The sequence below is a fragment of the Megalops cyprinoides genome, chromosome 1, assembly GCF_013368585.1.
Source record: "Megalops cyprinoides isolate fMegCyp1 chromosome 1, fMegCyp1.pri, whole genome shotgun sequence".
NCBI lineage: Eukaryota > Metazoa > Chordata > Actinopteri > Elopiformes > Megalopidae > Megalops > Megalops cyprinoides.
In genome coordinates, this window is record NC_050583.1 from 15,773,667 (window position 1) to 15,793,417 (window position 19,751).

At 40.2% G+C, this 19,751-nt stretch overlaps 1 long non-coding RNA gene across 1 annotated transcript; it reads right to left on the reverse strand.

Annotated features, from left to right (window-relative positions):
- Positions 1–5,621: 5,621 nt before the first annotated feature.
- LOC118773435 lies at positions 5,622–13,351 on the reverse strand. The gene is made up of 3 exons (XR_005004730.1): positions 13,064–13,351; positions 6,357–6,456; positions 5,622–5,665 (listed from the first exon to the last, which is right to left on the reverse strand). It is a non-coding gene; the product is annotated as an uncharacterized LOC118773435 (long non-coding RNA).
- Positions 13,352–19,751: the final 6,400 nt, after the last annotated feature.

Genomic DNA, 19,751 nt, shown 5'->3' on the forward strand with positions numbered 1-19,751 from the left:
CACATACAATCAGCACACATGCTACAATCAGTGGTTTGAAGTGATTTGATTGCTCTTTATGTAGCGGTGATATACAATACTCTAAGTCTCTACTACTAAGTCTCTCTCTCTGTCTACTCTACTAAGTCCTCTGTCATAGAGAATGAAAATAAAATGAAATGAAAATAAGAATTTAGTTTGTTTGTTCCCCACAAATAAACCTTCTCCATTTCTCCTATATGAAATAATCAATCAATACCTGTATGTATGAAATGTATGACTGTTAGAGTTTACATTTGTACAAAATGAATGAACAGTCAACTTGGAGAATGTTTTAATAAAACATACTTATTTTAATATGTTATTATGTATGAAATGTACGTCCCAGAGGCAGTGTTGTACCACTCCACCCATAACATTCACCTGCTTCTTTTTCTTCATTCTTGCATATGATATGGTTTGACCTCATTTAATCAGTACCAACTGGTAGGATACAAATAGGGCATACAGAAATATTGATAATACTCATAATAATTCTGAATTTGTTTCTTGTGGTTTGGAAGCTTGCTGATTTTTGTACGGGTTGCTCACCAACCAATTCCTTTTACTTGATGAATTCTAATGTGGTAATAATACATTTGACCACTTCACACTGAATCACTTCAACTGAATTTAATCACTTCAGTTCAATTCACTGACAGACATCAGATTACATTGAATAATTTGGATCATAACCAGGCAATTATGGTACTTTTACATATACTGATGCTTTTGTTGATCACACAACACAATCCAAAAATGGTTCAGGACAATTAGAAATTTATCCTTCTCTGTTTGAGGCTCACATGCCCCCACTGGATGTCGCTAGATTGCAGCATTGTTTCCTGCAGAAAGAGTCCTTCCTTTTAAAACCTGTGTTACCAGTTCAAAAGAAACATGTCCCAAATAGGCTCAACTGGATAACACTGACTTGTGAAATGATCAATTCTGTGACTGAAATATTAAGAATGAAACTGATACCACATCTCAGTCAAAGGTCTTGGATGGTATTTGTTGTTGTCACCTTGTAAATCATTGTCTGAACGCACTGGAGAGAGACACTGGAACCGGAGTCAAATTCCTTGTATGTGTAAAACCATACTTGGCCATTAAAGACTGATTCTGATTATGAAAAGCCAACTAATAGCGTAGTGTTTTCTTAGTACTCATAAATGCAGAAGCATGGATATGATTTATTTCAGTCTGACTCATTGTAATGTGGCTGAATTATAATTGAATTCTCCTCCTAAAAAGAGCAACAAAGCTGTGTCATTGCTGTGAGAGCAGCAGCCATCATGTTCCATTACCCCTGCTGTTTGTTAAGATAAAAATGAATACTTCACCTCTGCTCAAAGAAACATGTTTTTGATGAAATTCCATACTAAGGATCACCATAAGGTGGCACCATTATTATGCTGTCCTCATTACTGGTGTTACAAGTAAATAATACATCTTCAGTGGAAAATAATTGCAGACATAGTTCTGGTTTTCACAGATAAAATGGTGTTTACTGTATGGACAAAATTATTTCAGATTCTCTTTTTCCCCAAATCAGACAAGAGTAAGAACAGGCAGTACTCAGGGGCTGCTTTTGTTGATCCCTTTAACAGCACCGTGAAGTTGCTGCTGTTACATTGAGGGATATGCTCGCTCTGTTAGTCAATAAGTGTATGAAGGACACCATTTTATGGCTGCTTAGTCACAGCCAAAAAGGTATATCCTGTGTGCTGGGGGAGCTATCTGCAGGCATCCCTGTTTTATATAATCGTCTGCTTCTTTTCTGTTCAGCCTGATTCACTGAGGTTATCCGAGGAGGGTGGGGACAGGGCTTCTCATCTCCACCATCTCCATCTTGGACCAAGACACAATCACAACAAACTCTGTGAAGACAGTGCGATTGAGAAAAACAATAAAATAAGATAACAAAAAAGAAGCATGAGGTTAAACTAAAATCCGCATTTGTCTGCTATGACAGGAAGGGCCTGGGTTTTGGGTGTGGTCTTGACTTTATATAGTATGTCTGCTGTAGCGGTGGCCTCAGCTGACATGACTGGGTGTGATGGAGCTCCTCAGGTTCAAATAAACACTGTGGGTTAATTGGATCCCTTCTGTGGTTGTGACCAGTCATTATTTTCATACTACAGCATTCCAATCCAGTTGTCTAAGGGTGTTTGCCACAGTGTGGGCCATGTTCTGCGCTGGAGTGGGTGGGAATAAGGATGTGTGTGTTTGTGTGTGTGTGTGTGCGTGGGGGGGATTGTGGAGGTGGCATGGAGTGTGAGGGCTGCTTTACGGTGGGGGACATATTTTTTGCATTGCCATTCTATAAAATACACACCTACACATCGTTTCAAAATCATACCCCTGCCTGGCATCACACAGACCACACACAGTTTAAACATGTATTAAAAGTGGTGCTAGGTGGAACAGTTGACTGCCAGCATTTTTGAAAACAGATATTGGCACAGACTTGTTTAATAAAATGCATTAAAATCATTGAGAAGACGCGGGATACTTGACAACATTAACACTATTCGGTATATCAAATACCAGCATTGACAGCATTGCAACATCTCAATAAATCATTGTGCTCCTCACTATGGAATATAAGCCAGACCGTGAGCACAAGTTTCTTTCTGTCTCTTTCTCTCTCTCACCAAATGAATGAATGAAAAATCAATGTGGAAATACCAGTTGGAGGCTTATCAAACACAAACAATGCTACGAGATTCATATCTAATTTAATTGAAGTTTCTCCCTTCCTCTTTGTGTCTGAGTCCTTCCATCTTTAAGCTCTATAATCTCTAACATGTCACAATCTGTGATGATCTCTTGACCTAACTACCCAAGGTCATGCTGCAATTAATGAAAAATTATTCGGCAGGATGGACATGCTTAGTAATTTACCAAAACCAAGCTTTGTTACCTCTTTTTATACCGCTTTGCTTAGCAGTAATTCAGTTGGTTGCCTTCTGTATTACATTGTTTGGGAAGTCACATGAAAGCAATGTTTTCCAAGTGAATCAATGCTTATGAGCACATCTATTTGGTTGCGTGTGACCATGCGTACGTGCTTGTGTGTGTGTGAGATGTGTGTATCAGAGAGCAAGAGAGCAGGAGAGGTTAAAACTGGGAGAGGTTGTAGACAAAAATGTAAAATGATTATTAATTTCTTTCTTTCTTTCTTTCTTTCTTTCTTTCTCTCTCTCTCTCTGTCTTCCCCCTCAGTCAGCACACGAGGTCAAGTGTCATTCCCTCCTCGTTGTAACGGTTGCCAATCACCTCACATTCCAGAGCGACTGTTTCCCAGGCAACCGAGGGATTCGGTTGCTAGGCACCTAGAGCTATGCGCGTGATTGTTATTTATTTATTTATATTGTTTTTTTATCTGTTTAAAATGCACACACATATGTACATTATCTACTCGATGTTATGAAGTAGCACAAATACAACACGACCATGTTAACAAAGGTGGGATGATTAGCAATTAAAAGAGGCACCAAAAAATGAAGTGCCAAGCAAAAAGACAGAAATGCACAGTTTGATTTGCAGACAGACATTATAATGTCTTACTTGTAAGATGCACATGTATAAGCTAACAAAAAATTTGCTATTTTGTCGACATGCATTTATTTCCTAACAACATCTGTTCAAATGCTGAAATTGGGAACTAAAACACCACACCAATGATGGTATCGGTTATAATAATAAACATCACTTGCTCTAATGTGTTTCTTTGGTTCTCTTCTCTGCAGTCATATGCCACATCTCATAAGCGAGTCACACTTTTTTCAGGTCTCTGGACATAATTAAATTAAACCTAACGAGAGCAGATTAATTAGAAGGGTAATTACGAGTCCCCTGGCCGCTCAAACGTGGACTCATTGTTTAGATGGAAAATATTACAAAGTAATCATAATGGGCTTCAAAATCAGAGAAAATGGCCCCACCCCCACACCAAATCCTAAATTTATCTACTCACTACATTATTTACTGATGAGATGGCACTATCCAGACTGACATACACATTATTTGTTTGTGCGCCAGAATGTTTACAGAGGAAATTCGGGTTAAGTACCTTGCTCAAGGGTACAACTCAGACACTCCATTTGGGAATTGAACCTGTAACTTTTAGATTACTGGCCCAGGTTCATAACCACCAGAGCATGCTGCTCCTTTATCATTGTCATTTTTCTTTCTCAGTCAAATTATTGTTGACAAACCCATTGCGCGTGCGAAGGCCAGACACGCATCCACGTGGCTTAATTATAGTTGGCCTGCTCATTGGTGAGGGTTTGTCATTAAGATGAGCTGAAATGCGCGCGCACACGCATACACACACACACACACACACACACACACACACACACACACACACACACGCGCGTGCACACGCATACACACACACACACACACACACACACACACACACACACACTCCTGCCCACATCCCTGCCCACACATCTGGATCGCTCATTGGCAATGCTTGTCCCAGGAGTATTACTCTGTACTGTACAAGGGCAGGGAGAATCCATTTTCCTGGGGGTTTCAATGGTTTGACAAGGATAAGTTGTCGAACGGCCTTACATCCCCCACTGTGAAATGGGAGGATTTACATAATCTTGTTAAAACCAATTTTAAACCAGCAAAATTATGAGCTTAAAAAATGAAATAATGGAATGAATAAGTACTTTGACCCATACCCCACAATCTTCTCCTAACACATATCCCAACCTGCCAATCTTTCAAGTGCTTTCTCACTAATGTATGCAGTCCCAAATGCACTTTCCAGTAATTTATGGGAATTTATGGGACTTCTACATTGCCTTTATACCTCGGTCCTATTGCCTTCATACCTTCAATATCTTACCGGGACTCACAGTGGATGGGTATGCAATACAAGGGTATCTGCATAGTGGATGTAGATACCCTTGAATTGTTGAAGACCAGACTTGATGAAGTGCTCGATGCACTATGGGTAAAATAATGAGACTAGGTCTGAATGGCTTGTTCTCAACACTACATTTTATTATGGTCTTATTTGAACCTGGATTGCCCAGAATAGCTATGTTCTCATATTCAATATTGGAACACAAACAAAAACAACAAATAAGATGTGTTCCTTTTCAGACTCAATGTCCCTGGCATCTTTCAACTTTGGATGACTTTTAAAGTTGCAGTGTCATTGTCCACATGACTTATAAATACTTATTTCAGTGTCATTGTCCACGACATTTCAGAATAACAGCATTTAACTGCACAAGGTTCTTACCCTGGTGATGACGTGACTTCCAGGATGTGTTCATATTTTACCCTCTTACTCAGGGTGACAGAAATTTAGAACACGATGGCTCCACCCCTCTGCCATCTCTTCCCCCCTCCAGAGAGGGTTTTTTCGTTATCGAAGCAACAGGCCTTTGAAGATAATGGCTTCCACTCAGCTACGCGTATTCTCAAGCAATAACATCGACATCCGTATTATCAACCCAAGAATACCCGTGGTCGAGACGGGAGCACCTGGGTCCAAGGACATAATCCCCTATACCTTCTCTCTCTCTCTCTCTCTCTCTCTCCATCCCATCCCCCTTTCCATTAAGGAGGGAAGATGGCGGGGTAAGGGGACTGTGAGTAACAGAGGAACTATAACCTGGAAAAGAAAACATGAAAATATTGAAAAAGGGCCTTTGTTGTGAATAGTTTTTTAAAGCAACTTTTGTCATACATGCAATCACATTAAGACATCTGTTTTTCTTTTAAGAACCCAAAATAAACAGACTTCTTGAAATTATATTTCTTTGATTTAGAACACAGACTCAATCAGTGTATGGCAGACAACCAGAGCTGCAGAAGGACATGCATTTAGGATGCTTTGAGGGTCCATTACGATGCAGTTGGATGCATTAGACCTGGTCATGGACATCCCCAATACTGCAGAAGAGAACGGCTAGGACTGTTTCAGACCCTGCAAGGTAAAACCATAGGTACATAGGGCTGTGTAGCATTTGTTCAACCTTGTGTGTTTCAAAAGAAAACCCATCATTAAAACCCCAGCCCTAACAAAGTGGCTCAGCGACTGTTCGCCACCGCATTACGAGCATAGCATTTTCTCTGTATTTGAGTGTGAATTTTAGACTTCCAAGCCTGAAGGGTGGAAGCCCATTGTTTTTAGTATTATTTTTCATAGTCTCACCCTTTTGGACCTCTGTATCATCACTTTGCTTTATTCAAATGAAACATGCTTGCAGCCTTTTAAGTTTTTTTTTTTCTATACTTCTCTGTACTTGATTGGCCCTGTAAATACCATGAAAAAAGTCCACTTGCACATAACATTCACGTACCATACATTCTTCACAGTACACTACTGCCGGTCTGGGTCCAATTGAGTAGATTATCCAACAATCACCCACGCAAATGATCCAATCAGTAAGGACGCCCAGCCTGTGGAAATCCATGTTATTTGTAAGACATTTAGTCAAACAAGGCTTTTAAAATTGATGCCACAAAATACACACATGGAAAATATGTATAAAAACAATACCACCATACTTACTAAGCACATGAATAATTTGACCTCAACTGTCTACAACTCTCTATTTCATTTATAAATAGTTAGAGTTTAGGATAAAATATGTATGGTAGATTTATAATTACCATGCATACATTTTAAATCATTATACTACAAATCATAATGCTGGATTGGTTTACTAAAGTAATTCAAATTAGCTATCTTATTCAAAAGTGAACTAACACTCTCCCATTAAGTACTTGAGCCTGTAACCTTCATTCCAGCCATAACATCACTGGACCCTTTCGTGATATACACAAATCTGTATTTCCCCATGCACTTGCTATTGGAGAGTCCTGTTCCTGCAGCCTGCCAAGGCTAAAACACAGACTTACAGTATGCTTCTCAGTAAGCATCTAAAGTTTGCTTCTTCCTTCTTTTGATGGGTCTATTAGCATCATAATACCTGTATTCTGTACAGGCCACAAATGAAAAATAAATTCCTTTAGCTTCTGTAACCAGTGGAGTTTCAACTGTATTTTTAGCACTATAATTGTAACTCTTAGCTACACATCGCTTAGTGTGTTTCTGTCACTTTAAAACAGCATACAGTCACATCATTGTTTCAGCTCTACACCCTTGAAATTACTTACAGATATGTCACAGCACCCCATTCTGCACAACCAAACCCAGGTACACGATATGAAAGGATTCAGCAATCTTTCATTCAAAAACAACAGACTTTTTCCCATTTCTGTGCATGCTTTGGCTCTTTAAAATTGAAATGGTGAGCTAGAAAACATCAGGCATCAATTTTAATTATCAAAAAGATTAAATCAGTGCACTGCTGTTTCCTGGAGAACTCTTTCCTGCTATTAAATTATAACAATGAGAGCAAATATATTGGCATTTGGTAAACAATGGCCCCTGTAAATCAGTATAATATTCTAACTGAAATCCTTGTTATGCAAATTTTAAGGGTAGCAAATTTCTGTTTTATCCAAATATATGGGATGGTTTAGTCTCCTTTAAATATGAATAACTGAATTTTTCCTGGAGACTGAGATTAGATTTGAAGAGTATCATAATTAAAAAATACACTGAAACATACTATAATTAAAATGTAAACTGCTGCAAATAGAATAAATGCTTTCTCAAAACAATGGCAAATTTAATACATGCAAATAAGTCATCAGTCTAATGATGAAATACTAAATGTCTGTGTTTCATTTTGTGAGTATTGTTAAATAATATTAATGAATGTGCTGTCTGTCAAGGTGATCTCAGTTTATTACAGATAATTATTTGTTTAAGGTTTGTAATTCATTCATCTAAAAAAAATACGTGCATGGTATAGGGCTTTGTTTGGAGTACCTCTGAATAAAAATGGCCTTATCTGACTTTTACTCTACGTGGGTGGCTGCTATCTGAATAAGTGCCTGTCATTTTCCATTAGTTTATGATCAGATTGCTGAATCAACCGATTGGTTTGCTAATCTCTCAGTCATATTCTCAGACTCTACTGTTTTATTTTACTGGCACTGCTGCTCACTGTTAACAATAAGAGCTTAACATATTGTAAATATATTAGCAGTTAATATAGACAATGTTGTATCTTTTAAAAAACCAACTGTTATTCACCTTCAAAAGCTCAGGAGGATTATTATTTACTCTCCATTTACTCTCTCTGGCTGGTTTGCTAATGTTGTGACTGACCAGCTATTAGAAGAGCAATTATGAAATTGTTCACTTACCTGCCCATCAATGTATGTGTGTATACATATGTATATGTACATATGCACATATCTGCATATGCAGACTGTATGTGGAGAAAATGAAAGCAATTTCTTTTTGATGAGCTCATAAGTTTGGAGGTTTTAATAATAGTATCATAGACAACATTTCAATACCAACAATTAAATCCAATGGTCACGTGCTATCTGTCACTTAAAATGTTATCAGCAGAAATGTTTGTTTTTATATATGCATCTGTTCAAAGAATGTGTTGTACAGGGCTTTAGGCTAGGCACTATTTTTAGTGGATGTGAGTTTACTCACTGAATGTCCCCTTTGATGTGCATGCAATTAATTATTTGTGAAAAGGTCCTAAATATACTTTGGGTTCAAAGTGTGTTCCTAACCTCTGCAAAAGCTATGCTATGTGGTTCTGTGTGGTGCTATGACTAAGATTCTGATCAGAATTTATAAACAGGCTTTTAATGTTTTAGAACACAGAACCTACTCCCTCTGATTGAACAGTGCTGACTATTAAAGATTTTTGCTGAATATTCACATATTTTTAAAATATATTAATACTGTCTGTGTATGTTTCCAAGATGCCTCCAACTGATTCCTAGAATGCACCATTATAAACATTTGACACTAGTAGTCCATATTGTTGCTGTCTGTCTCCACTGACTTCCTCTATCTCTCTATCTCTATCCGGTGCTGAGGTTTGTAACATTCCATAGGCAGATGTCTAATTCTTGGCTTGGAAGACAAATGTGTCTGCTGATGAAAACAGTCTGTTCATATCATGTTGTCTTGAAAAAAAAGAAAACACTTCAGTGATTTTAAAACATCTAAAATTTGAGTCCTAGTGCTGTTTTCACCATTCAAATAAAAGTAAGTGACACACTTTCCCAGATTTAAAATTCTAGGATAACAAGGTTTAAAATGTAGAAATGGCATAAAATGCTCACAGTTTGGCTTTCTGAATGATTTTGGCATGCCAGAGAACATGCAAAAAGCCATTTCACACTTCGTCCATGCCTTTTCTAGATCTGAATTAAACAGTGACAATATGTGACCAGCTGGAATATGCACTATGCGCAGTCTTGCCTGATTTGTTCTGGAGCACTAGCCTATTTAAGATGCTCTGGTTATCTGCTAGATAAATGTAAATGTCAATCTGAAAAGGGGAAAAGGAAAAGAATAATTTATTTTCCTATTTTTCTATCATCCCAAAACTGTTAAAATGTAAAATCACTGATGGCTTGATGAAACCCGAAAGAATGTTGGAATCAATGGTGGGGATTTGGTAGGCAACTCCAGACCGATAACAGCACTTTCATAGCGAGAGCAGAAATCCTGCTGTCAGCCTCTAAGCACTTTAACTGTACTTTCCCCCCATCTCCCTAAGGATTTCATGAATTAAAGTGCATTAAGAAACTGTCCATTCTTCTCTTCTCTCGAAAAGACGACATCGTACAAAGAGCTGTGAGATCTGTGGTTCCGACCAGCAACTAAAAATGTAGCAGACACAGAGATCTGTCTCTTGACTACTTACAGAGGTTTAATCTACAGCTCATGAAGAGGCACACTGGGGTTTCTCACAAGTTTTGCGCCTTTGGGGCTACATCAGCATTAATGTCCTTTCTCACATGTTTGTGAATCGATTGCTTATTTATCTCTGAATTTGAAAAATCCTCCAGTCCAAATCGACTTTTAAATCGTGGGAGCCATTAACGTAGCTGGGTTTTGCGGTCATCTTTGCCTCACTCGCCCCCCCACCCCCCCTTTCAGTCCCATGTTTTCATGCTGAACTAGACTTTGCATAACCATAATGAAGAAGCCAGGAAAACCAGTTATCCAATAGATGTCAGTGCATGATACAATACTATAGGGAGCCCAATTATCAAGCAGATGTTTAGTTTCACTCCTCTCCTTTCCCCCATGCACTCTCTGTCAGTCCCATTGAGCATATGACTGAGAGATAATGTGCACCACCCCTATTTTGTACTTGTCAGTTATAAAGACTGGAGATGCCACTCTGAAAGAGAGAAGGGGAGGGGCATGAACAGAGCAGCACCACGGACAGCACCACATGGAGATATCAGTGCTAGTTTACAAACTGGAGTTTCTCTTTCTCTCTCTGGCTGTCCATCTGTTCATGTTTTTAATATATTTTGATTATTTCGCTCTGTTTTTCTTTTCACCATTCCTCTAATTCCTTTCCATCTTTCATTCTCTTGTTCCCTTTCACATAAAGTGTCCCTCATTGTAATACTACACGGACATACTTTGATTAGTTCAGTGAGGTTCTGCATAAACAATATTAAATTATCGATAAAATAAAATAACCATATATGTAGGTGTGATGAAAAAAAAAATCAGTCCATGCTGCCATATTGGTCCAAGACAAACGGAAACTGTTAGATAAAAGAATCTGTCGATAAATAGGAAGATTGAAAATTTTGATTGAGTAGTTTTCATCTATCTTTAAAAATGTTTTTCCTAACAAGGCACCAGAGAGTAGTTATCACCAAAGCATCTCATGCCCCCTCCCCCCACACTACAGGAGGGAGGTGTCAAAACAGGAGGTGAAAAAAAACAACTCCTCACTTCTGCAACAGTCACAACTGTTTCTTCTCTAACTACATGTCCCTGGCCAGTGAAAATCTGAAAATCTAGAAACCAGGACTCAGCAATTGGGTGTTGAGTGGGAAGAAGAACACAGAGCTACAATCAGTATGGCCAGCTCTTATAATGCCTTGGTGGGTCTCTGTTTAACAATGCCAGACTGAATGGGCAAAAATGTTGGATTTCAGAGTAAGACTGTATCTTTTTGCAATCCAACCCCTGTTGAGCAGGAAGGCAAATTCAAAAGGAAAATAATCCCATTTTTAACAATGTTGTTTAATGATCCCTGAGGTGGATCAAGAGGAAACACATATAATGTTTATATCAGAAGCACATGAGACATGTGCACGACATGTACAATCCTATGCTAGAGAACCACAAACAGACGGTCCTTGTGTTATTATTCTCAACTACTGTAAATAGCTATACACACTGACAAGCTTACTTCAAATTAATACATACATATTGTGATGACATACGATGTCTGTCATAATACTGGCACAATGCATAACAATTTATTCAATATATAATCTGCAAAATGTAACAGCACAGCACTTTTCTGGTTTGTGAAAACACTACGATTAAGACTGGTTTTAGGGTGCACTCCATAAAAAAGTGATTTTCTGTGGTATCTGAAACAAACACACACAAAGACAGACTTTGTGTTTACGGCAAGAAGGACAGCTCATGTTAAAATGAAAATTAAATTTAAAATAACTCTCCATTTGAAAAGGAATTCATGTTACATAATTTTATCACACCATTTCCCTCTGCATCAACCAATCCTATCTTTTCAGCGCATACACGTTACATCAGTCTATCATAACGCATCCAAAGAAGAAAGTCGTTTCAACATTCAGTCCAGGATCAACACTGAGACTGAATGTGAAGCTGGAATGAGGAGGCCCTCAGATGGAATACATTAATTAGCATGACTTTAAGTTTTTGTCTCATCGCATCTGGGGACACTTTGATTCATTTAAATTCTACATCTACGTACAATACAAATACGCGCAAAGAGAACACTTTTAAGATTGATATTACAATATGAAGACATCCAAATGTTATCAAAGGCCGAGATCTGTTATTATAGCAAAGACAGCGTACGAAGCTATTCCCCAGTTGACAATGGTAATGCAAACGGTTTCCGGTATTTCCACCCCGAGAATTGTATGGGTTTTTATTACACCCCTCGGAGCAATTCTTCAGAGCAGGCAGAATGATATGGCCTAACAAATACATTTCTAACCAGAATCTGAAGATGGTGAAGTTTATATATATGTATACATAAACTATTTCCCTAAGACTCCAGCCCCGCGTTGGAGACGAAAAACAGACCTAACTGGTTGATCAGTTTGACTGTATTGAATAGGCTTCCCATTATCAAAAGCTAATTTCCCTTGCACAATTTTACACGTCATCTCCGCGTTATAGGTCCGCGACTTCGAGGATTTTTATTTATTTATTTATTTATTTTTCCCAAAAAGTGAACACGTTTTTAGGGTTTTGACATTTGTACCAATGTTTCTTTGTTGCTTTACAAAACGATATTTGTCTTCAGAAACGTTTGAACTGAGTATCCGTCCTTCGGAAGATTTTACTAAGACACATCCATGAATGGAATTCACTCAGATTTGCAATATAACAGTTTGTAGTCTTTTAGAAATGAAAGGAATCACGAGGCAAGTGGCTGAACACACAACTTCTCTGCAGGGAGGATCCCTCCTGGTACGGTTTGTTAATCTTACGGCAAGGTAATCTGTAAAATTTCAGATTCGTGCGCTCACAACTGACGCTACGAAACGAGCACGGGAAGGGCGCCGTCCGCTTCGTGGTAGTGTGATTAAGGGAAGCTCTTGATTCAACGATGGACTATCTTTTGTTATCAACCAGAAGGAATTATAGTCGCATGTGTGCGGTATACCGCTACAGGGACCACTTGCAGCGTTAGAGTAATCGCATACTTTCACAAATAAATTAGCAAGATGTCCAGAGCATCCGTATACCATAGTGGTTTTTTATCATCTTAACAGCTTTCAAATCACGAAGACTGCAAAACATGAACATCACCTCCTTTCTACACACTTTTATGATTTTGTGTCCCGGAGCATACCATATAAAATTGAGTACATCTAACGTGCTTCGTATAAATGTATGATACATGTTTTAAAAACTCACCCGTTGTCTCTACTTCAGCCATTGTCTTCTTTCACACACAAGTCAGTGACACAATTCTGACCGTGTATTGGAAAAAATATGATCGGGAAACGCCCCCCTCTGCTCTGTCTTTCTCTTTCGCCGCTGTCACCTCGCACTGCTCCTCCTTTTTAGGAGAAGAAAGAAGGGAAAAAGATCCAAGTGACATCTTCTATTTCTGAACCACCCTTACCCCTTGCTTGATCCCTTGAATCCTTTGGCTCCATCCCTCCATCCCACACACACACGCGCGCGCACTCTCTCTCTCTCTCTCTCTCTCTCTTTCTCTCTCTCTCTCTCTCTCTCTCTCTCTCTCTCACACACACACACACACACCCTAACTCTATCACCGTATGTCTAACAAGCCTTGCTAATGTGGAGAATGGCAACCTGGGCGCGGCGAAGTCAATTTATAGTAATTCACAAGGAGATTTAACAAGAGGAATGAAATGCATTATTGTTAATAGTATTATTATTATTGGAGGTGGTGTTATCATCATTGTCAGTGGGTACATTCTTCTCCATCTACTAAATCTACTAAACATCTACTAAATCATCACACCTGAACACTATTTTTCAAAAGATTTGTGTCTTTAGATTAACTCTTCTAAAAGTAACCACCTTGCAGGAAATGACTTAAATGTACAATATAGTTCCAAGATCAGGGACGCTAATTACAATGGTGCCTCGTTGCTAGGATACATCTTTCTTTGTGTATCTTGGCCTCAACATGACCCTGATCTTCAGTGAACTTTTTCTTCATTTACAAACATAATTTAATTTTAATACCATTGATTGACATCATTATTTTTCATTCTTATGTTTCCCTCCACCAGTGAACAGTATAACTTAAATTGTTATACTGTATCATACTAAAAGACGTGATGACATTTTAAAACTTTTGCTGTCATTCGTTCAGATTACATGCTTTTTCCAGTGATGTTAATAAATACATGACTTCCTTTTTGTGATTGCATTCAAATAACCCAAGACATTTTTTTCCTTCCATCTGAGGATGTCACACACAATGCCAGAAAGGTAGCTGTCTTTATGAATTTATTGCCTAAAGAGGAAATGGGGATGATGTCACTCGATGCCACATACAGGTGTGGTCTCAGAATGTTTTTAGAGTGGTCTTCAAAGTAAATAATCGGACTGTACACTCGGAGCTTTAATTAAACTGCAATTCTAATGACAAAATGGCAGACTCTTCGAATTCTGTGGAGTGGCGAGTGTGAACCGTGCAGAAGACAGAAGGGGCTCTGGAAGAAAACCCTGCGAGTTGGGCTGCGTCCCTAATCCAATCTCACGGGACATCCAGGCGTAGCCATTAAACAGGCGTGCTGAATGGGATCGTGGCTTCCTCGGTCCCTAATCCGCTTCTCATCTGTTGTAATACAAGATGTCCTCGCTCAAACCATTTCCCTCAGAAATTCACTGCTGAGGTTACGGTCTACCTTTTTCTCCCAAGGCACTCAGAGTATAAACATCACTATCAAGACTGGTTAAGCACAAAGAACAGAACCAAACCGGTATATCGCACAGGGTTTTTTTTTGTGGTGGTTACAGCTATTCTGGAACGACACAAGCACATTTGCTCCAAGTAGCTTTGAAAAGAGAAGGTACCTGAAGTGTTCCCAGCTATTTTAGATTTGAGAGGGGCTAGTATAGAGAGTGTGAATAATAAGGTCTGGATTGCAAAGAGGGGTCACATTTAATGCAAAAGGTCAGAGGAAGAGAATTCAGCTACAGTGTCTACAGAACTGGCTCTGCTCAGTTTTCTGCATGTTCCCATGTTTCATTTAACAGGGCATTGAAACACAGAGGTGAAGTTGCACAACACTCTCTCGCACAGGGTGTGGATTGTGCTTATGATGTCACACTTTGCCAATTAAGACACATTCACCTCTGCAAACACTGGAAATGTTCACTAATGAATTCCAGCTTCTTTTTTTATTTTTTTATATCACCGGTGTGTGGGACGAACACACAAGGGATGCACTGTGTGTGTGTGTGTGTGTGTGTGCGTGTGTGTGTGTGTGTGTGTGTGTGTGGGGGGGGGGGTTGAAGAACCATTAAACGGGAGGCCACTGTTTGCCATTTGCTAACACAAGCTAATAGCTAACAGCCACCAAAAATGGGGACTGAAGTAGCTATGACTACAGGAGGGAGGTAGATGCAATGTAATGTTTTTATTTCATTGAACCCCGGCAAACCCACCTTTTCACAGAGTTTGTCATGATTTTCAAAGCTGCTGAAAGTATAACCCACATAACTGGCATACAAGGACATTATATGAATGTGATGACTTCAGTAATAAAATAAATAATGTAGCTAGCTACTGTAAACTGGGTAGCTAGCTTCCTATTATTTATACAGATTTTGAAGTATTACTTCACCTCTGTCTCCCACTTAGCTAATTGGCTTAGTGTGTGTGGGGCACCAATTAAAATCCTATGAGAATGACTATTTGCTGCTTAACTGCAATTTTTATTATAAGCTTATACCCACCCCAATATTTATTGTGGTCCTTGTAAACGTAACAAATATTAAAATGTTAGCCCACAACTATCTGAAGACAGCACAGATGGCCAATAATTTTTGGTAGATCAATTCACCATTGGTGAAGAGTATGGTTTTTACCCATGATGCCATGGTGCTGTCTGGGAAGGGTGTGGATCACTATGGTGATGTCACACTTCACTGTGTGGGAAAGAGAGTGGATCACTATGGTGATGTCACAATGTGCTGTCTGATTAAGAGAATGAATCATGTTGCTGATGTCACAGTGCTGGCTGGATGGACCGGAATGATTATCCTCTCAGCCATCACCACACTTTGGTGGGAAACTTTGCAGACCTCATTGATTTTTAATTTTTTTTTTTTTTTTGTAAAACGAAAACCTAGCTGAAGATCATCAAGACACAACCTTTGAACCAGAGATGAAAATATGACAACAAATCCAAAGTTCCTCATGGTAGCCTTGTTTGTGATCAGACACTTGCCTCAGTTTCTACTTTTAAAAACAGTTGTGAAAATAGAGATCCACCTGTGTATAACAGCTTGTTAAGAGCTTGTGCAACTTTAATATCAACTCTGATTTTATGGCCTTCTCTCACCCTTTGCTCAGCATTTGTTATTAGTCTCTTCTTCTTCCCCTGCTTTAAGTCCTTCTCTTTGTCTCCCTACTTGCAAGACAGAGTCTTAAAGTTATTAGGGGGTACAGCAGAGCTAGGCAAAATATAATTTTTTATCGCAAAAATGAATTCATGCTCTATTACAATGGGGTTGGGTGGTTTGTGCTAGAATGTGCAAAAGAGCTCCTCACTGCACACACAGTCAGGCATGCACACAAAATCTCACACACACACACACACAGACACAGAATTATTTCCCATACTGCTTGTCCAATGTCAATAGTTTTGAAAGGCAAAATGGGCTGCTTGCATATGGCCTGTATGTGGTTTACATAAACAATGTCTCAACTAAACACACATGAGCAGAGATCAAAATTTGATTAGATGCTAGGGTTACTCATAGCCTTCAGACATTTAGCTTTCAGAAAAACCGTACGTCCCACTCTGAAATTCACTGTGTGGCAGAGACAGAGGTAAATCTGTGGCAAGATATGATGCAAATTCAGAACAGCCATAGAAGTCTCCACCATTCAGTCATGACTCCATGGACTACTGTCTTAAATGCATACATACAGGCTGTGGGCTCCACTAAGCTTTAGCATGTTTCACCTTTGTTTATATTTCATTATATGTCATTTCATATATGACAGCATCTTATAGTACAAAGATTGATTTTATTAGATTTGAATTTATTCCAGATTACCTGCCTATCTTTGGATAAAAAAATGAAACATTTATGAATCTGTATAGTTTACATTACATAGTTGACATTATTTCTGATGCACAATTAGAATTGCACACAGTTGTTATGAGCTGAAACAGTGGAATCTTGCCAATAACCTGATGGTACCACAGGCTAACCTGCAGATTTAATGCAAAGCTGTAGATGTAGTGAAATCATGGCTCTTTGAGAATTCTAAGCATTCGTAACAGTGTGGGAGACCAAGTGATTAGTCACACGTGATGTGTCTGTGACTGCTTCCTCATGTGCATGATGTTTTGTTTGTTCTTTTAATAGAGCTCTGTACAAGGCAAGGGTGAAGTCATATGCACACTGCTGTCTGTCTCAATATTGTAATGGATGTTTCTGTGCGCAGAATGGCAGAATGAGGATGAACCGAAAACTGAATCAGTTTGTTAGTGTGTATAAACTCTTGTACATTTGAAAATGGCAGTGAAACTGACACAAAAAACAACAATAAAAAATATTTTTAAAAAAAGGGCAAGCTGATGCCTGGTACAAAATTATTTAGCAAGTCAATGATATATTTTTGGGAAGGGATCAACCATCCGTTACGGTTACAAAAGAGGGATGAAGTGTACCCGGCTCACTCTTTATTTCCTCCTCTCCTCTCCTCTCTGCTCACCTGCATTGCCAGGGCTGCGCTTCTTACAAGAACACCCTCACAAATCACAGTCCTTAACAGCCACCACAGGAGGACCGCCGGAGAAACAGCAGAACGGAGCCCAGATGCACCCGCTGCCAGCTCCCTGCAACTGCGGTGCCAAATCAGAGAGGTGGGCAGACAGCAGGCACACTTTTAATGGGCCCTGTGCAAGCCAAGTCCCTCCAGCCTCAGGCTGGAAATTGGATCCCAGATTGCCACAGACCTGTTGTACAGTACAGATCCTGGCGGACGGTGGCTACGATGGGGCCTGGTGATATTTGACAGATCTGTGAGGAAAGGAAGTACGGGGATGGCTGCTGTTGTGGTGCTTTGAGCATGCTTGGGCAATTCAGCGTGATACATTTCGGCTGATCACGCGTACTGAATGAGGAGTTTCGAAACACGATCAAAAACATTAGCGGCGTTGTTGAGGCCCCTAACGCTCACATCCCACAGCCTGCGGCTTTGGCCCTGCGAGGAGCTCTGTGAAGATCCCTTGTCTGTTCCACTCAGCGTTTGAAGCATGCTGACCCTCCATATGGGCCCAGTGTCTGACTCCATCCAGTCTGCTGTGGGCCTTAGGGCATCTGTCCCAGTGCTCTCTCCTGACACACCTGCTGTAGTGTCACAGCTACAGAGCAGGGCCAGCGAGACAAATTACCGCGGGTAGCCAGACGGGGCAGGGCCATGATGCAGATGGGGAGATGAATGAACTTCAGTGGCAGTGCAACGCTCTCTCCCGAGAACGGGGAGGATTTGTTGGCTGCAGATGAATGGACACAAAGGAGATATTGCGCTTTGAACAGATGAGAAAAATATTGAGATGGGGAGCGGTTTTCAAAGCACAGGGAAGGCTGCAGCTTCCCTGCCCAGAATGCAGCAGTGCGTGTTGTTAGAGAAAGGATACAGGGATAGAGACACCGACAGATAGAGGGTAGGGACACCAGATAGGCCACAAGAGAGCAGAACCTTAATTCCCTGGAAGAGGAAGAGATGGTTACTAGCGCTGAGCTCCAGGGTGGTAGAGTGAAAGGGGAGGGGGGGGTAGAGTACTGAGCTGTAGTATCAATATGACCCAGTGCTCAGGGGTGCAAAGAGAGATGACAGATACTCTAACTCACACCACACATGTCTTCAAGGGGTTCATTACCACATTCTGTTGCACACATTTCGCCCAGCAAACACAGATGTGTGGCGGCACCCGTGCAATTTGCATGTTTTTTATGTGGAATATATCTTATCATTTGCTTGAGACGTGTCCTTGGGTGAGCTGTTAAGTCGCATAAATGCTCATTAAAGTGTCCATATTGATCCATGCCATCTCCCCGACACTAGCATGACCAGTGATGGATCCATGTGTAAACCGTAATGATTCCCCATGACTAAACTGAGTTATGAGTGGCTGTAAACTCGGCCTGTAAAAGCTGTATTTATTGCTTCTATTATGGCGTGTATAATTGGCCAAATCTGTACAGGCCTTCAGCTCCTCACCACATGGCTAATGCCTCCTTTATTCTTTAAGCTGAGCCTTCTCTCCCTCCCTGGGCAGTGCAGCAGACATTCCGTGTCTGTAGCTGCACATCCTACTTGATATCCCGCAAGTCCCAAATCCCAAATCCCCCCCGTCAGCAAACACACCTTAGAGCTTGTGCTTACATGTGATGACCCTGTGGTGATTTCTGCTCCTTGAAGGGAGTGGCAGCGGGCTGCTCTGAAGAGCTCCCCCCGGACGCAGCGGCGCACGGCGAGATGCTCTCTGATGTACTGCAGCCGGCTGCTGAACACCGCCGGGCCCTCGGGTCCCAGTCTGTCGGGATGATGCAATAGCATTGATCCGCTGAAATCTGCGGTGGGTCACATGTCAGTACTGTGGAGGAGAGGAAATACAGAGGGAGGCGTCGCTGTGGTCTAAAATAATAATAACAAAAAAAAGCCTTAAGTGAGCAAACCGATCCATTCATTCGGTGTTCAGTCGAAATCTGGGAAATAGCAGGGTGGGATGGTTGCAGAGTATAGACTAATCTGATCTTGACGTAAAGGTAAAGTAAGTGTGACGAGTTTGCTGTGACAATGCAAATGGAAATCCGAACCCCATCACGCAGAATTCTGTCGACCACCAGCTGCCGATGCTACCGGGGCAGACAC